Raw genomic sequence first — 17,093 nt, 5'->3', positions numbered from 1 at the left:
CCATTCAGCCGTTCGATTATTATTATTTTGTTTTTTTTTTGCCCCGCGGGGCCCTTTTAAAACCTCCACATCAAACCTAGGGGGTCAGCGAGGATCTACTATGCCCCCTTATAGTTATTTCCCCCTTTGTTTTGACCTCCTCTTGTCTCTCGATCCTACCGAGAGACAAGATGGCGGCCGCTACGGACTGTTTGGAATGTTGACAGACGCCGGAGAACCAATCAGCTTCGCTTCACAAAGCTCCGTTGCGCGAAAAGTCCGCGAACCAGAGCGCTAACCGGTCCGCTGTTACAGATATATATCTTTTTTTAAACGTTAATTTCTCAAAATCCACTGGAGCACATATATTGAGACCTACAAAAGGCACATCGGGCTACCAGTCCCTACAATTTTGCCAAGTTTCGTGCAAATCCATTCAGCCGTTCGGGCTAAAAGTGAGGCCAACCGCCCTATGGAAAACTCAATGTTAAAAACACGTTTTGGGACCCCCCTTTTTTCTCGGCCCCCACTGGACGAACCCCCCCCAAATTTTCAAGGGCTGCTCAGAAACAAAATGTGCCATTTTCCTGAAAATTTCAGCCGATTCCGTCCACAAACGCCAAAGTTATTAGACATAGAATTTTCAAAAAACCCATAGAGAAAAAATCCTAACTATATATACCTACTGGCGACCGCCAGTAGGTAATACACACGTGTATATATATGTGCATATATGTGTGCGTAGAGAGGAAGAGGTAGAGAGTAGAGAGTAGTAGAGAGAGGCAGAGAGAGAGGTAGAGCGAGAGGTAGTGCGAGAGGTAGAGAGTAGAGAGGTAGAGAGTGAGTGGTAGAGAGTAGAGTGAGTAGTAGTGAGTAGAGTGAGTAGTAGAGAGTAGTAGAGAGTGAGTAGTAGCGAGTGAGTAGTAGAGAGTGAATAGTAGGGTGAATAGTAGAGTGGGTAGTAGAGTGAGTAGAGAGTGAGTAGTAGAGAGTGAGTAGAGAGTGAGTAGTAGAAAGTGAGTAGTAGAGAGTGAGTAGAGAGTAGAGCAGTGGAGAGTAGTAGGTAGAGTAGTAGAGAGTGAGTAGTGGAGAGTGAGTAGTGGAGAGTGAGTAGTAGAGAGTAGTAGAGAGTTAGTAGAGATCAGTAGAGAGTGAGTAGTAGAGAGTGAGTAGAAAGTGAGTAGTAGAGTGAGTAATAGAGAGTAGTAGAGAGTGAGTAGTAGAGAATGAGTAGAGAGTAGAGTAGTAGAGTAGTAGAGAGTGAGTAGTAGAGAGTAGTAGAGAGTGAGTAGTAGAGAGTAGTAGAGAGTGAGTAGTAGAGAGTAGTAGAGTAGTAGAGAGTAGTAGAGAGTGAGTAGTAGAGAATGAGTAGAGTAGTAGAGAGTGAGTAGTAGAGAGTGAGTAGTAGAGTGTGTAGTCGAGAGTAGTAGATAGTGAGTAGTCGAGGGTTAGTAGAGTGATTAGAGAGTGAGTAGTAAGTGACTAGAGAGTGAGTAGAGAATAGTAGAGAGTAGTAGAGAATAAGTAGAGAGTAGAGTAGTAGAGAGTGAGTAGTAGAGTGAGTAGAGAGTGAGTAGTAGAGAGTGAGTAGTAGAGAGTAGTAGAGAGTGAGTAGTGAGTAGAGTATCTCACACACAGTGTCTCCCACACACAGTGTCTTACACAAAGTGTCACAGTGTCACACACACACAGTGTTTCAAACACACACAGTATGTCACACACACACAGTGTCTCACACACAGTGTCTCTCACACACACACACACACACACAGTGACACACAGTGTCTCACACACACAGTCACCCACACACATTGTCACACACACACAGTGTCTCACACACACAGCCTCCCACACAATGTGTCTCACACACACACACACACAGCCTCACACACAGTGTCTCAAACACACATACAGTGTCTCATATACAGTGTCTCACACACACACTGTTTCACACAGTGTCTCTCACACACACACAGTGTCCCACACATACAGTGTCTCACACACACACACACAGTGTCTCAAACACACACATTGCCTCAAACACTCACAGTGTCTCACACACACACACAGTGTCTCTCACACACACAGTGTCTCACAGTGTCTCTCACACACACAGTGTCTCACACACACACACTGTCACACACACACGCACAGTGTCTCACACACACTGTCTCACACACAGTGTCTCTCACACACACACAGTGTCTCTCACACACACAGTGCCTGACACACACACAGTGCCTCAGTGTCACACACACACAGTGTCTCACACACACGCACTGTCCTGTCACACACACACACAGTGTCTCTCACACACAGCCGCACGCACATATGCCTCACACACACACAGTGTCTCACACACACATACAGTGTCTCAAACACACATACAGTGTCTCACACACACAGTGTCTCACACACACACACACTGTCTCACACACACACACAGTGTCTCACACACACACACACTGTCTCATACACACACACAGTGTCACAAACACACAGTGTCTCACGCACACAGTGTCTCTCACACACACACACAGTGTCTCACACATGACTCTCCACTCTTGTCCCCCACCCCCCTATACCTTCTGTTCCTACCCTGCCCCTGCCCGGTCTCCAGCCTTGCCCCCTCCTCGGATCTCTTGCTGCCCGGTTCCAGCCTGCTCCGCCTTTCTTCACTGCCAGCCTCTCTCCCTCCCCCGCAGCACCGACAGGCAGCCCTCGGTGCGAGCAACGGGGGCCGCAGCCCAGACATGAATACAAGCCCCCACCCAAAACCTCTCCTCCAATGCGAGGCGCAAGAGGGGGGGGCGGGGTTGAGGGAAATCGCACATACTGCTTGGATTCGAAGGTCCGCAAGGCTAGGATTGTTTTCGTAGCCGTGGAGATGCGTTATACAACTCGATGTTTTTAATATTCGCTGCCTCGTCTCACAGAACTGTCCTTAATACATCGTTAATTATAGGTCTTATATACATAAATAAACACAGTAGTTCTGCCCATCCCCCAGCTCCCACTTTCTTTCGGTAGAGATGGCAATGTTGCGGTGTGGTTTCCTTTCATTCCTTTGATGGTTTGGTAGTTACGGTTAGGAAATGTTGCAAAAAAAAACTTCATGTAATGAAATATAAATCTTCGATGTGTACAATGATGTTAGGTTTACAAGTAGCAAAGCCGACAGGAATACTGTTCTAGTGTACCAAAGTAAAAACGCTGCCATGAAAGAATACGAACCCCGTGTAAAGAAACAACTCTAGCCACATATGCAAACTGTCAGTAAAAAGAGACGCACGATGTATTCTCTCCTCCCCAAACATGTACACAGCAATCCAGTAACATAGTCAGTGAAACGCTGCCGTGAAAGAATACGAGCCCCGTGTCAGTAAAAAGAGACGCACGATCTTTCACTAAAGGCAGCCGCATACTGTAACAAGCGCTCAACATGACACAGACTTTTCTCTTTTTGAGCCATCCCACTTGGACGGGCTCGGCCTGACTTGCTGCTGGCGTAAAAGGTTTATTATCTTCTTTATGGGGCCATCTGTTTCACCCCATAAAGAAGATAACAAACCTTTTACGCCTGCAGTAAGTCGGGGAAGCCAGTCCGAATAGGATGGCTCTAAAAGAGAAAAGCGTACGTCAGAGGGTGCTCTTTTCCAATGGCTGGCCACCGTTAAGACTTAACGGTGACGCCAGCCAATGGGAAAGAGGGGCGGGGCTTAAAGCCGTAAGTACAAGCTCCTCAAGATCATTAGATCTCGCGAGCGAGACTGCGCATGTGCGCAGCTCTAGGCTTCGACCTAGGAAACCACCAACATTGCTGCGCTTTTATTGATGGTCACGAAATCTAGGCCACGGTCGGTAATATGAGGGAAAAGAACAATTGCTTCTATTTTAAACATAATATCGAAAAACATGAAGAAAGCACCCGAGTACTATAGAAAGAAGCCAGAAAGTTCAATGCAAGCACTACTGTATAATTTGCACCGATTCGTGGTAAAGGAGTGAGCCCTTCCATAGAATCTTTCACAAACAAACTCCTCGTCAGGTTAGTAAGCGCTGTATAAATTAAGTTACAATACAATGCATCATAAAAGCATGGCAATCCCAGGCTACTAAAAAGGACATATAAATTAAGCGCATGAGAGAAGAGGGGGTGAATGTGGAGTGGAAAGAAGGAAGGGTGCAGGGGAGGGAGAGAAGAGATGCCAGGGGATGGTGGAAGCGGAAGGGATGCACCAGATGAAAGCCACAGGTTGTACAAAGTGGGGGTGTCGCCTGGTAGAGGAGGGCTGAGAAGGGGAGACACGTCCTATACCCTGTCTTCCACCGACGGAAGGCCTGTGCAAGGAGCCGGACTGGCCGAGCCGGAGGGAGCACACCAGCGGCGAAAAGGTCATGTGAGCAGCAGGGGAGGGAGCAGCGGGGGTGGAGGGGGCATCATGCCTCGCCTCCTCTCCCTGCACGAGTCAAACATGAGACTTGCCCTGTGGGTTTTTGGATCCCACAGCACCCCCGCAATACACGAAAGCTCCAGGCACAAACTGCTCCATAGAGCGACCGCCCCAGCTCACGCCACTACAGACCCCCCTCCACTCCGGAGCCTTTCACGTGCAAATCACGAATTACCGCTGTTTGATGGACGGGTCTAGATAAAGAGCCTCGTTCATGTGATGTCTTCCGCCTGCTCATCTGCAGCTTGCTGTCTGGAGAGGGGGCTTGCAGAAGAGCAGAGTGTGTCATGTAGTTTACAGGGAGATTTAAGGGTGTGGGAGAGTCCAAGGTTACTAAAACATTAAAAATAAAAAAAACATAAAATGGGGTGCCGTGGTAGGCAGCGCGGCACCTTAGCACATTAATTAAACAATAACCGGTGCGGCGGAAACCATAAAAAAACTAGTGGTGTGTGTGCACCACAGAGGAGCGGGGGGAGGGAGCGTGGCAGCAAAGCGAATGCGCGCTGCTGCGCATGCTAGCCACCGTCGGGAATGGGCGGAGCAAAGGCGGGACATGCGCCCGCATTTGCCCAATTGCGTGCGTGCGAAAGCCAATGGCAGCTTTCAAACCTCATCCAAAAGGGCCCTCGCTGCGCGAGCAGGCAAGAACACTAAAAATATCATCAACAATTGGGGGAGAAATGGAATGCAACGGGGGTAACTGTAGGTTCTTCTATCACAGTAAAGAAGGGATTGCCCACTGACGTACTAGAGAAGGTAGATGGGATAGTAGCCGTGGAATGCAAACCATGGCCTGAAATACAAGATCACATCATTCACTTCTTTTTTTAAAAAAAGAACAGGACAGGAACAGGCAGCTAGCAATTGAAAATGCGACTGCCAAATTAGTCCAACAGAAACGTAATAAGAAAAAAGGCGTATTGGACACAGTCATGCTAGCAGCATCAGTTAACCAGATGACTGCCATTACAGGATTTCACAGAATGCCATGAATGCATTACAAGGTAACACGCAGGGAGTTACACCCTACATGGAGGCATAGCCCACTTATACCAATGAGCCACAACAGCCATATTATGATAACCAGCAAAACAGGGCTGGGAACACAGGAATGCAAGGCTGAGGATGAGGGCTTGGACAACAAAGAGCAGTCAGGACCCCCATATACTAATATTGTCAGAAACACAGCCACATTCAAAGAGACTGTTACACCAAGAAGCGGAATGAGGAAAGGGCCTCAGGTACAACGCCTCCACAACAGACTAATACCCAGTTCCCCCAGCCACAGCCCATTCAGCGCCAGTTAATATACTCCTACCAACAATCCATACAGCAGCAGCCCATGCAGCATCAAGCCCCACACCTCCAGGCACCCGCAGAAGCCCAATTCCAAGCACCCATTCAGCAGGTGCAGGCACCGATGCAACAGCAACAGACCCCCATGTACCAGATGATTCCCCAAGCACCAACACTTCAGATGACATCACAGCAACTTGCACCTAAGGGGGGCACGGTGATTCCTTCCAGCAACCCCTTTGTGCAGGGCACCATCCAGAAGTACCAGGCAGGAGGTTATGGTTGTTAGGACAGCCCACAGACAACTCTCCTGTGCCCAGTTTTGTCATGCACAACACATGTTGAGGAGGACCCCATTGTCTTTGTCATGATAAACAATAGGACTTACAGCTTTCTCATTGACACAGGTGCTACTTACTCCTGTATTACAGGAGGAACACTGACCATTTCAGATCAAATAGCGGACACACAGGGTTTCTTGGGCTAAGGTTGTGCGCGTCGGGGGCTGCAGCCCCACCCAGGCCTGGTCCACCACACACACATATTTGCTTAAAAAGTGTGTCCTGTTCGTGGTCCCTGCTGAGGCTCGCCCTAGGGACTCTTTCAACTCTAGGGGACTGTGTGGGCTCCTCAGTACCTACGAAGAAGATCCTCTTAACTTTCTTGATTTTCTGGGGTGAGAGGAACCATATTTTGGGGGAATTTGAGTGCTGTGATAGTAGAAAAAAAACCTTACCAACATTAGAGTGGCATGCATCCCCTGCAAAGAAATAGCTGGCGGCAGTGATCGCACATGGAAGTCATTTAGACTTTCTTGCCTTAGTATATGGCTAAGAAGTTGGCCTTATTTTCCTCATGAACGGCCTCTACATGGACTGAGAGGCTGAGGCAGATGATGAATGGGGTATCAAGCCACAGGCTGGAGACTTGGAAAAGAGGGAACTCTGGCCTTGAAAGGCTAGAAATCCTTGGCTTTCTGAAAGGAGGTTTCTGTTTCTGTTGGTACCATCTTAGCCATTTGGCCATGTCCATTTTAATCTCATTCATTGAGATATACAACAGGTTCTTGTCATCAACCACATAATCTCAGGCATCCTGATTAATTCTTAAGGCTTTCGTTGCGCATGCCGGTGCATTGAAAGATTGGCATCCATGTTCCCGGTACTACTGTCTGTGAGACTCAGTACACTGCAGTACCTGCTCTGCCCCGTTCTTTGTCCATATTAGGCATAGAGGTACACACTTCACTTACATCGGTGGGCAGGAGGTATGCATACTGATAGAAATCAAAAATGTTGCATAACTAGATACATGTTTTAGCCATGATTACACTGGCTAAAGTAGGTCCCTTTACAGTCATAGATCACTAGATTGGCATATTTCCTACCTTTAATTCGCATGACGTGTTTTGCTTGCCCATGTTTGAGGGTGAAGCCTTTCCCTTCAGAAAGGCAGGAATCACCACCATAGACTAGGTGGTAGTGTTCTAAGAGATAGAGATGGAAAGATATATTTTTAGCAAAGTGAGTTGAAATCTTGGATATTGTGGGCACAGGATAAGACTTTGTGAGGACCTGAGATTTCATTTGGAACATTAGTTTCAGTGGAAGAAGTAAACATGCCACATTCTCGGGTGACGGGCGAGTGTTTCAGTGGACAGTGTTTAAAGTGCCTTCTCCATGTCCCCAGTAGAAGTAGGTCTGTGTAACCACCTGTAACCTGGTATCTAACAATGTGAAGAGAACGAGCATATTCAGACAGGATCATTCAAAATGCTTTCAAGAGGGCCAGTAATATCGACAAAGATGCGCTCAGAACACAGTTGCCCCAAAACACCTACGAACCAATTGGTCTGTGTGACCACCTACAACCTGGTATTTAACAATGTGAAGAGAACGAGCATAATCGGACATGGCCATTCAAAATGCTTTCAAGAAGGACACTTATAATGATTAAGATGCACTCACAGAATATAGTTGCCCAAAAACACCTACGAAACAATTGGTCTGTGTGACCACCTTTTGTCTGGTATTTAACAATGTGAAGAGAACGAGCATATATAGAGAGGATCATTCAAAATGCTTTCAAGAGGGCCAGTAATAAAGATCGAGATGCACTCACAGAAAACAGGGTGACCGAAAACACCTGAGAACCAACTGATCTATATGATCACCTATATAACTTGGGGTCTAACAATGTGAAGAGAACAAGCATATTTGGACAGGAGCATTCAAGATGCTTTCAAGAGGGCCAGTTATAATGATTGAGATACACTCACAGAAAATAGTTACCCAAGAACACTTATGAACCAAATGGTTTGTGTGACCATCTTTAATCTGGTACTTAACGATGTGAAAAGAATGACCATACTCGAACAAAATGATTTCAAGAGGACCAGTAATAATTATTGAGATTCATCATAGAACACAGATGCCCTGGAAACACCTAGGAACCAATTGGTGTATGTGACCATCTATATAACCTTGTATCTAACACTGTGAAGAGAACAACCATATTTGGACAGGGTCATTCAAAATCCTTTAAGAGAGCCAGTAATAATGTTCGAGATGCAATCACAGAACACAGTTACCTGAAAACACAGACAAACCAGTTGGTCTGTGTGACCACCTATAGCCTGGTATCTAAAAATGTGAAGAGAACGAGCATATTTGGACCGGATCATTCAAAATGTTTTCAAGAGAGCTGTAATAATGATTGAGGTGCACTCATAGAACACAGTTGCCTTAAACCACCCAGAAACAAATTGGTCTGTGTGATCCCTTATAACCTTGAATCTAACAATGTGAAGAGAATGAACATATATCGGACAGGAGCATTCAAAATACTTTCAAGAGGCCCAATAATAATGATCGAGATGTACTTGTTAGAAAGGCGAACCCGGGGGAGGCAGAAGGTGTCTGACTGACCACCCCTAGGTCTACCCCTCCTTCAGAGAAGGGACCGAGCGATCTCGAGGGGCCTCTGACGTGAGGGCCCTCTCCTAGAATCGTACAGCAGAGTAACCACACCACTACAAATGTACACCACACGTAGATAGAGTTTTCAATCTTTATCTGGCAATAAGTATCGTTTCAATATATACAGCAGATCCCGAGATCTGGAAAGTCTCGTGACAAGGGGCAAGGTAGCGGGACAGTCTTATAGATGGTCGGTTGCAAGCAGACCCTACGCACAGCTCTCAATCCTCGAGCTGGGGGGTTCCGGAAGGTTGGGCCACGGCAGCGCCAGCAGGCTCCAAGATGGTTCAGCGAGTGTGGACCGCGGCAGCGCCAGCAGGTTCCAAGATGGTTCAGCGAGTGTGGACCGCGGCAGCGCCAGCAGGTTCCAAGATGGTTCAGCGAGTGTGGACCGCGGTAGCGCCAGCAGGTTCCAGGATAGTTCAGCGAGTGTGGACCGCGGCAGCTCCAGCAGGTTCCAAGATGGTTCAGCGAGTGTGGACCGCGGCAGCGCCAGCAGGCTCCAAGATAGTTACAGCGAAGATGGACCGCAGCAGCGCCAGCAGGCTCCAAGGTGGTTACAGCGAAGAGGGACCGCGGCAGCGCCAGCAGGTTCCAGGTAGAACAGCAAGGTGAGTTCGTCTCAGGGTCAGCCGCGACAGCGTCAGCAGGGCTTCTCGACTCCGGGATACAACCGCCATCCTACTCCGGGGCTGGCCCAGATATAGGTCTGGAGTCTTTTGATGTCCGGACCCTCTCGCCTGGGGGTCAAAGGGGCCGGGATGATGGTGTCCAGACACCCGGCAGGGGGTGGAGCCAGCGCTCAGGGAGGCCGGCGGCCGATCGAAACCAGGCATCCGGGGACGGTTGGAGAGCCATCGAAACTCCCCTCTCCTTGTCTCTGGTTGAGTGGCCACTCTACCACCCGGAGGCTCTTGGTGCCTCGATGGCGGGCTCGCTGGGGCCGTGGCCGCGGCTGGGCCGGGACCACGTGTCTGTGACGTGATGGGCCCAAGATGGCGTCGGGCCTGGAATGAGGGTCCGGGGGGGGCACCGGACCGGTAATGCTGGGGCGGCCCGAGTGTGCCGTGTCAGTGGTTGTGGGCCGCCGGGTGGCGGATCTGGTGGTTTGTAGGTCGTGCAGAGGTGTGCCCGAGGCCGACCCGGGCTGGATGGAGGGCCGATGTCGTCCGGGGCCCGCCATGCGGGAGGGGTAGGACCACGCCACGAGGCCGGGTCCAACACACGTCCCCTCCAGCTGAAAGCAGGGGAGAGTCACCCATCTTCTTGGGGATTCTCCTCGCCGAGGCGGAAGAATCTGGAGAGGCCGTCAGCGTTGGCGTGGTCGTTGCCAGGGCGATGCTCCACGGTGAAGTTCATCCCTTGGAGGGAGATGGACCAACGTAGCAACTTCGGGTTCTCGCCCCGCATCTGCATCAACCACCGCAGGAGCCGGTGGTCGGTCTGTACTCGGAAGTGGGTGCCGAAGAGGAAGGGCCGGAGCTTCTTTAGGGCCCATACGACGGCGAATGCTTCCCTCTCGATGGTGCTCCATCGTTGTTCTCGGGCCAGCAGGCGCCGGCTGATTAAGGCCACAGGAAGGTCGACTCCGTCAGAGTTCATTTGTGAGAGTACGGCCCCAATGCCGTGTTCCGAGGCGTCAGTTTGGACGATGAACTCTCAGCTGTAGTCGGGGGACTGGAGCACCGGGGCGGTGCACATGGCAGTCTTTAGTGTCTCAAAGGCTACTTGGCACTCGGGGGTCCAGTGCACCTTCGGGGGTAGTCTCTTGGAGGTTAGTTCTGTGAGGGGCCCCACAATGCTCCCATAGTCCTTTATGAACCGCCGATAGTATCCAGTGAGCCCCAGGAAGGCTCGGGCGGCGGTCTGGGTGACGGGGGGCTCCCAGGCCTGGATGGCGTCGATCTTGGGTTGAAGGGGAGCCACTTGGCCGCTCCCCACTTGGTGTCCCAGATAGGTCACGGACCCTTGACCGATCTGGCACTTGCTTGCTTTTATTGTGAGTCCGGCCCGTTGGAGGGCCGTCAGGACCTTCCAGAGGTGGGTCAGGTGCTCGTCCCAACAGAGGCTGTACACCGCAATATCATCCAGATAGGCGGCACTGAACTCTTCCAGCCCTGCCAGCACCCGATTCACTAGTCTCTGGAAGGTGGCCGGAGCATTCTTCATGCCGAAGGGCATCACGTTGAAGTGGAAGTGGCCATCGGGGGTCGAGAAAGCGGACCGTTCTTGTGCCCCTGGCGTGATGCCGATTTGCCAGTATCCGGCCGTGAGGTCGAAGGTACTGAGGTACCTGGCGGCTCCCAGGCGATCGATCAGTTCATCCGCTCGGGGAATGGGATGGGCGTCGGTCCTGGTGACGGCATTCAGTCCCCGGTAGTCGACACAGAACCGCAGCTCCGGGGGTACCCCGGGGGCGGCGGCCTTAGGGACCAGGACGACGGGACTGGCCCATGGACTGTCTGAGGGTTCGACTACCCCTAGGGCTAGCATCTTGGAAACTGCGGCTTGGATGCAGGCCCGGACTCGGTCGGGGACGCGGTAGACTCGGTGCCGCACGGGCGGACTGTCCCCGGTGTCGACGTCGTGAACACACCACTGGGTGACTCAGGGGGTGAGGGAAAATAAGTTCGCAAATTGACCCAGCAGTTTCTGGCAGTCCTGGCGCTGTTTGGGTGTCAGCGCGGGAGAGAGGAAGACTCCCTCGATGGAGCCATCTTTCTCGGAGGTGCTCAGGAGGTCTGGTAGAGGCTCGGAGTCGTCCTCTGCTCCGTCATCGGTAGCCAACAACAGGCTCAGTTCGGTGCGGACAAAGTGGGGCTTGAGCCGGTTGGCGTGTAGGACCCGGAGGGAGTTCCGGGGGGACTCCATGTCCACCAGGTAGGTGACGGGGCTCTTGTGCTCCACCACTTTGAAGGGCCCCGTCCATTTGCCCTGGAGGGCGCCGGGGTCGACCGGGGACATGACCCAGACCTGCTGGCCCGGCTCGAATTCAATGGACGAGGCATTTTCATCATACCAGCGCTTCATCTCCTCTTGACTGGCCTTCAGGTTGGTTTCGGCCAGTTCCCTGAACTTCCGAGCCTGGTTGCGGAGAGTCAAGAGGTATCGGAAAACATCGGGCGGAGTATCGGAGGCGGCCAGCTCCCAGCCTTCCTTGACCAGGCTGAGGGGGCCTCGCACAGGGTGTTCATATAATAGTTCAAAGAGGCTGAACCCCAGGGACTTCTGGGGTACCTCCCGGTAGGCGAACAGGAGGCATGGCAGCAGAACATCCCATTTGCGCCGGAGAGGCTCTTCTAGGCCCTTGATCATTCCTTTCAGGGTCCTATTAAATCGCTCTACTAGTCCATTCCCTTGAGGGTGATACGGGGTGGTGAACTTATACGCGACCCCGCACTGTTGCCACAGGGACCGCATATATTTCGATATAAAGTTTGTGCCCCGATCACTTACGACCTCTCGGGGGATGCCGACTCTGGAGAAGATCCCCATTAGCGCTCGACCCACTACGGGGGCTGTGATAGTCCGGAGGGGGATAGCTTCTGGGTAGCGGGTGGCATGGTCCACCAGGACGAGGATGAAGCGGTGCCCCTGAGAGGTTGGAGGATCCAGGGGCCCCACGATGTCGATCCCTACTCGCTCGAAGGGAGTGGTCACCACGGGAAACGGTTGGAGTGGGGCCTTGATTTTCCCCCCACTCTTTCCGCTGGCTTGGCAGGTCGGACAGGTTCGGCAGTGGTTGTACACATCGCTGCGCATCTTCGGCCAATAAAAGTGGGTCACCAGGCTGCTGTAGGTTTTGTCCTGGCCCAGGTGCCCGGCGAGCGGCACATGATGTGCCAGGTTTAAGAGAAAGTCTCTGAAGTGCAGGGGGACGACTAGCACTCGGCCGGCCCCCAGCTCGTCGATCTTTTGTTCACTGTACAGGAGGTCCTGGTCCCAATAGATCCAGTGGGACCCTGAGGAGTCTCCTGTGGCTTGCGTGGCGGCTTGTTGTCGGAGTCCCTCAAGGGAAGGACATGTCTTTTGTTCCCGACGGAACTGCTCGCGGGTGGGGCCCCCTTCTTGGCGCCACTGGGCTAGTTCGGGAAGGGGCCCGAGCTCGGGAAGTTCTTCATGGCTGGGGCCCTGCGGCCCCAGTTCGGGTTTGGCTGTGGCAGTGGCGGGTGGCGGAGGTGCCGGCCATTCGGGTTCTTCGGGCAGATTGTCTTCGGTTGGGACGGCGTCCCGGGTGGACATGGATCGGGTCGTTACGCAAACCCATTCAGGAAGGCCTAGCATCCCCAGATGCTCTCTTCGCTCGATCTGTGCCCAGGGGGAACTTTCCAGGTCGTTCCCTAGGAGGCAGTCCACCGGGGCATCGTCTCGGACGGTGACTTTCAGCATGCCGGACACTCCTCCCCACTCGAAGGGGATGCGAGCCATCTGGCACAGGCTCTCGGAATTGTCCGCTGACCGGACAGGGCACAGAACGTGGGGCAAGATTTGTTCTGGGGTCACCAGATGGCAGCGGACGGCGGTTATGCTGGCCCCCGTGTCACAGAGAGCCTCGGCCCGGCGTCCGTTGATGGTGACCCACTGGCGGTACTTCTGGGTGTTGATCGGAATCTGGTCTCGGGGGATCATGTCTTTGTCGCCCAGGGAGGCGAGGCACATGGCCGCGGACTCCCATTCTTCTGGTTCCATAGGGACCTCTTCTTCTTCATCTTTTTCTTCGCTCAGAGCGGCTGCAGTGATTTGTCGACCGGGGGGCCCGGTGGTGCCGGGCCGCTGGTTCATGGGGCAGAGAGGATCATTGGCATAGTGACCCAGCCGCTGGCATCTGTGGCACGTAACGTTGGGGCGTGGCCCCGGTCGGGCTGGATGGGCCCCCCTCGGGCTGGAGGCTGGTGTAGAGGAGGCGGGCGAAGACCCCGGCGGGAGGTCTCGGCCTCAGCTGATGCCCGACCCGCCGCCTCGCGGCCGGTGGTTCCCCGGGGACCCTCGTCCGTATTCTCCTGTGGTGTTCCGGTGGACGCGGTTGCTCGCCCACCGATCTGCTTGGACCGCAAGCTTTCGCGGCTCGGTCAACTTGCTGTCGAGGAGGTGCTGTCGTAGTTCAATGAAGCAGTTGTTGGAGAGGTGCTCCCATAACATAAGGCCGACCAACTGCTGGTAGGTAGTGACCTGACTGCCTTTGACCCACCCCTCGAAGGCTCTGCTAAAAAAGTTCACATATTCCACCCAAGTGGTACCGGGGATTTTTTTACAGTCTCGGAACCTCTGCCGGTACATTTCGGGGGTGAGTCCGTAGCGCGTGAGTAGGGCCGTTTTCATGTGTTCATAGGAGGTCATTTCGGTGTCAGGGAGTTCCAGCAGGGCGTCCCTCCCTTCGTAGACGAACTTTCCCCACAGGCCGGCGCCCCAATCCTTCAGGGGCACCCGATGGGCGGACCGGAGGGACACAAGTAGGTGCCTGAATGCGGGCGGTATCCGGTGCACAAAGTTGCTAGGATATCGATACCCCTCCGACTCCATGGGGCCCAGTTAGGTCTCTTGAAAAGAACCACGTGTTTTTCTGGAAACAAAATACGTAGGTATTGTTTGCATGAACTTAATACAGTTGGCTGCATTTAAAAAGTAATTCTGATAAATTCTAATTGGAGAGTTAAGGAGTGGCGAACACAGGGCTGGTCCCTGTGTAGTCCCGAAGAAGTGCTTGGGGTATGCACGAAACATGTCGACTAGGAGTTGATAGGAACATCTGAACACATTGAGTTTAGGGTAGCCTATCTCCCCACCCCGTTTTTAATATTACCACCTAGAGGCCAGAATAAAGTTTATTGAAAACCTACTGGGCAGGTATTTTTATCTTACAACACATAGTCCACTCCCCACAATAACACATGCACCACATATAGTCCTTAAAAGTGCTCCTACGTAACTCCGCAAGTCGTAGCACGCCCCAGCCCGTAGAGGACTGGGATGGCCCCAATGATGAAGCATGTCACCGTGGGGCAACCCCGGTGAGTGAGGGGACACCTAAAAAAGGAGCATTTCTCCCTTTTTACACACATTAACATATGTCTCACGGTCAACCCCAGTGTGTGCTGACTGTACTACTTCTTTGAGCTAGGCTCTTGGGTATCTGGAAACAGAAACCTTTTTTGTTTGGCACCCGATGGGCGGTCATGGCCACCTCGTAGGCTTTGAACCATTGCTGGATATCATGGTTCTTGTAGTATTCTTTGACTACATCTTTCGGTAGGTGAACCTTGGTGTCCACGGGAGGGGCCGAGGTCTTGGCCCCGGCCGCGCTATCTTCGTTGATCTGGGCTTTGATTTCTAGTTCTCTCAGGCCTCGTTCGTGTTCATATGCTAGTCATTTTTCTCCGAGGTCACGTTGTCTCCGTTTCTCTTCTAGATCCCCCTCCAGCCGTAGTTGCTCGAGGGCTATCTTTTTCTCCGCTAGCTGGAGTTCTCCGTCTAGCCGGAGTCGTGCAAGCTCCAATCCGTGTAGCCGGTTGCGCTCTCGTTCTCGAGCGTCTTCATAGATGAGGTCCGCGTTTAGTGTTACGGTTCTTTCCCCCGTCGGGGGTGCGCTGGTTTCCTGTTGCCCGTTCGGGCTATTCTCCTCTTGGGGTGGTCTGTCTCGGGTTTCCACCCAGGCTTGTAGGGCTGATTTGAAGTCCTCTTTGGTGCTCAGGCCAGTGGTAGCGATACCCATGTCTTTACAGAATTGTTTTAGTTCTTTGTGGCTGTATTCTTCTATCTTCTCTTTCTGGAATTCGGCAGGTAGGTTGGTTCCTTGGGTCGTCATGGTCTCTGTGTGTTTTTCCGTCGTAGCGGGTAGATCACTCTCTGTACGATTTTGCGTTTGCTCAGATCGCAGCGCCTGCCACCAATGTTAGAAAGGCGAACCCGGGGGAGGCAGAAGGTGTCTGACTGACCACCCCTAGGTCTACCCCTCCTTCAGAGAAGGAACCGAGCGATGTCGAGGGGCCTCTGACGTGAGGGCCCTCTCCTAGAATCGTACAGCAGAGTAACCACACCACTACAAATGTACACCACACGTAGATAGAGTTTTCAATCTTTATCTGGCAATAAGTATCGTTTCAATCTATACAGCAGATCCCGAGATCTGGAAAGTCTCGTGACAAGGGGCAAGGTAGTGGGACAGTCTTATAGATGGTCGGTTGCAAGGAGACCCTACGCACAGCTCTCAATCCTCGAGCTGGGGGGTTCCGGAAGGTTGGGCCGCGGCAGCGCCAGCAGGCTCCAAGATGGTTCAGCGAGTGTGGACCGCGGCAGCGCCAGCAGGTTCCAAGATGGTTCAGCGAGTGTGGACCGCAGCAGCGCCAGCAGGTTCCAAGATGGTTCAGCGAGTGTGGACCGCGGCAGCGCCAGCAGTTTCCAGGATAGTTCAGCGAGTGTGGACCGCGGCAGCACCAGGAGGTTCCAAGATGGTTCAGCGAGTGTGGACCGCGGCAGCGCCAGCAGGCTCCAAGATAGTTACAGCTAAGATGGACCGCGGCAGCGCCAGCAGGCTCCAAGGTGGTTACAGCGAAGAGGGACCGCGGCAGCGCCAGCAGGTTCCAGGTAGAACAGCAAGGTGAGTTCGTCTCAGGGTCAGCCGCGACAGCGTCAGCAGGGCTTCTCGACTCTGGGATACAACCGCCGTCCTACTCCGGGGCTGGCCCAGATATAGGTCTGGAGTCCTTTGATGTCCGGACCCTCTCGCCTGGGGGTCAGAGGGGCCGGGATGATGGTGTCCAGACACCCAGCAGGGGGTGGAGCCAGCGCTCAGGGAGGCCGGAGGCCGATCGAAACCAGGCATCCGGGGACGGTTGGAGAGCCATCGAAACTCCCCTCTCCTTGTCTCTGGTTGAGTGGCCACTCTACCACCCGGAGGCTCTTGGTGCCTCGATGGCGGGCTCGCTGGGGCCGTGGCCGCGGCTGGGCCGGGACCACGTGTCTGTGACGTGATGGGCCCAAGATGGCGTCGGGCCTGGAATGAGGGTCCGGGGGGGCACCGGACTGGTAATGCTGGGGCGGCCGAGTGTGCCGTGTCAGTGGTTGTGGGCCGCCGGGTGGCGGATCTGGTGGTTTGTAGGTCGTGCAGAGGTGTGCCCCAGGGCGACCCGGGCTGGATGGAGGGCCGATGTCGTCCGGGGCCCACCATGCGGGAGGGGTAGGACCACGCCACGAGGCCGGGTCCAACAGTACTCATATAGAACACAGTTGCCTAAAAACACCTACGCACCAATTGGTCTGTATAACCACCTATAACTTGGTATTTAACAATGTGAAGAGAACGAAAGAATTCAGACAGGATCATTCAAAATGTTTTCAAGAGGGCCAGTAATAATGATTGAGATGCGTTCATAGAACACCCTTGACC

The sequence above is a fragment of the Lissotriton helveticus genome, chromosome 8 (assembly GCF_964261635.1).
Source record: "Lissotriton helveticus chromosome 8, aLisHel1.1, whole genome shotgun sequence".
Classification (NCBI taxonomy): domain Eukaryota; kingdom Metazoa; phylum Chordata; class Amphibia; order Caudata; family Salamandridae; genus Lissotriton; species Lissotriton helveticus.
Note: the sequence above shows the minus strand (reverse complement) of the source record.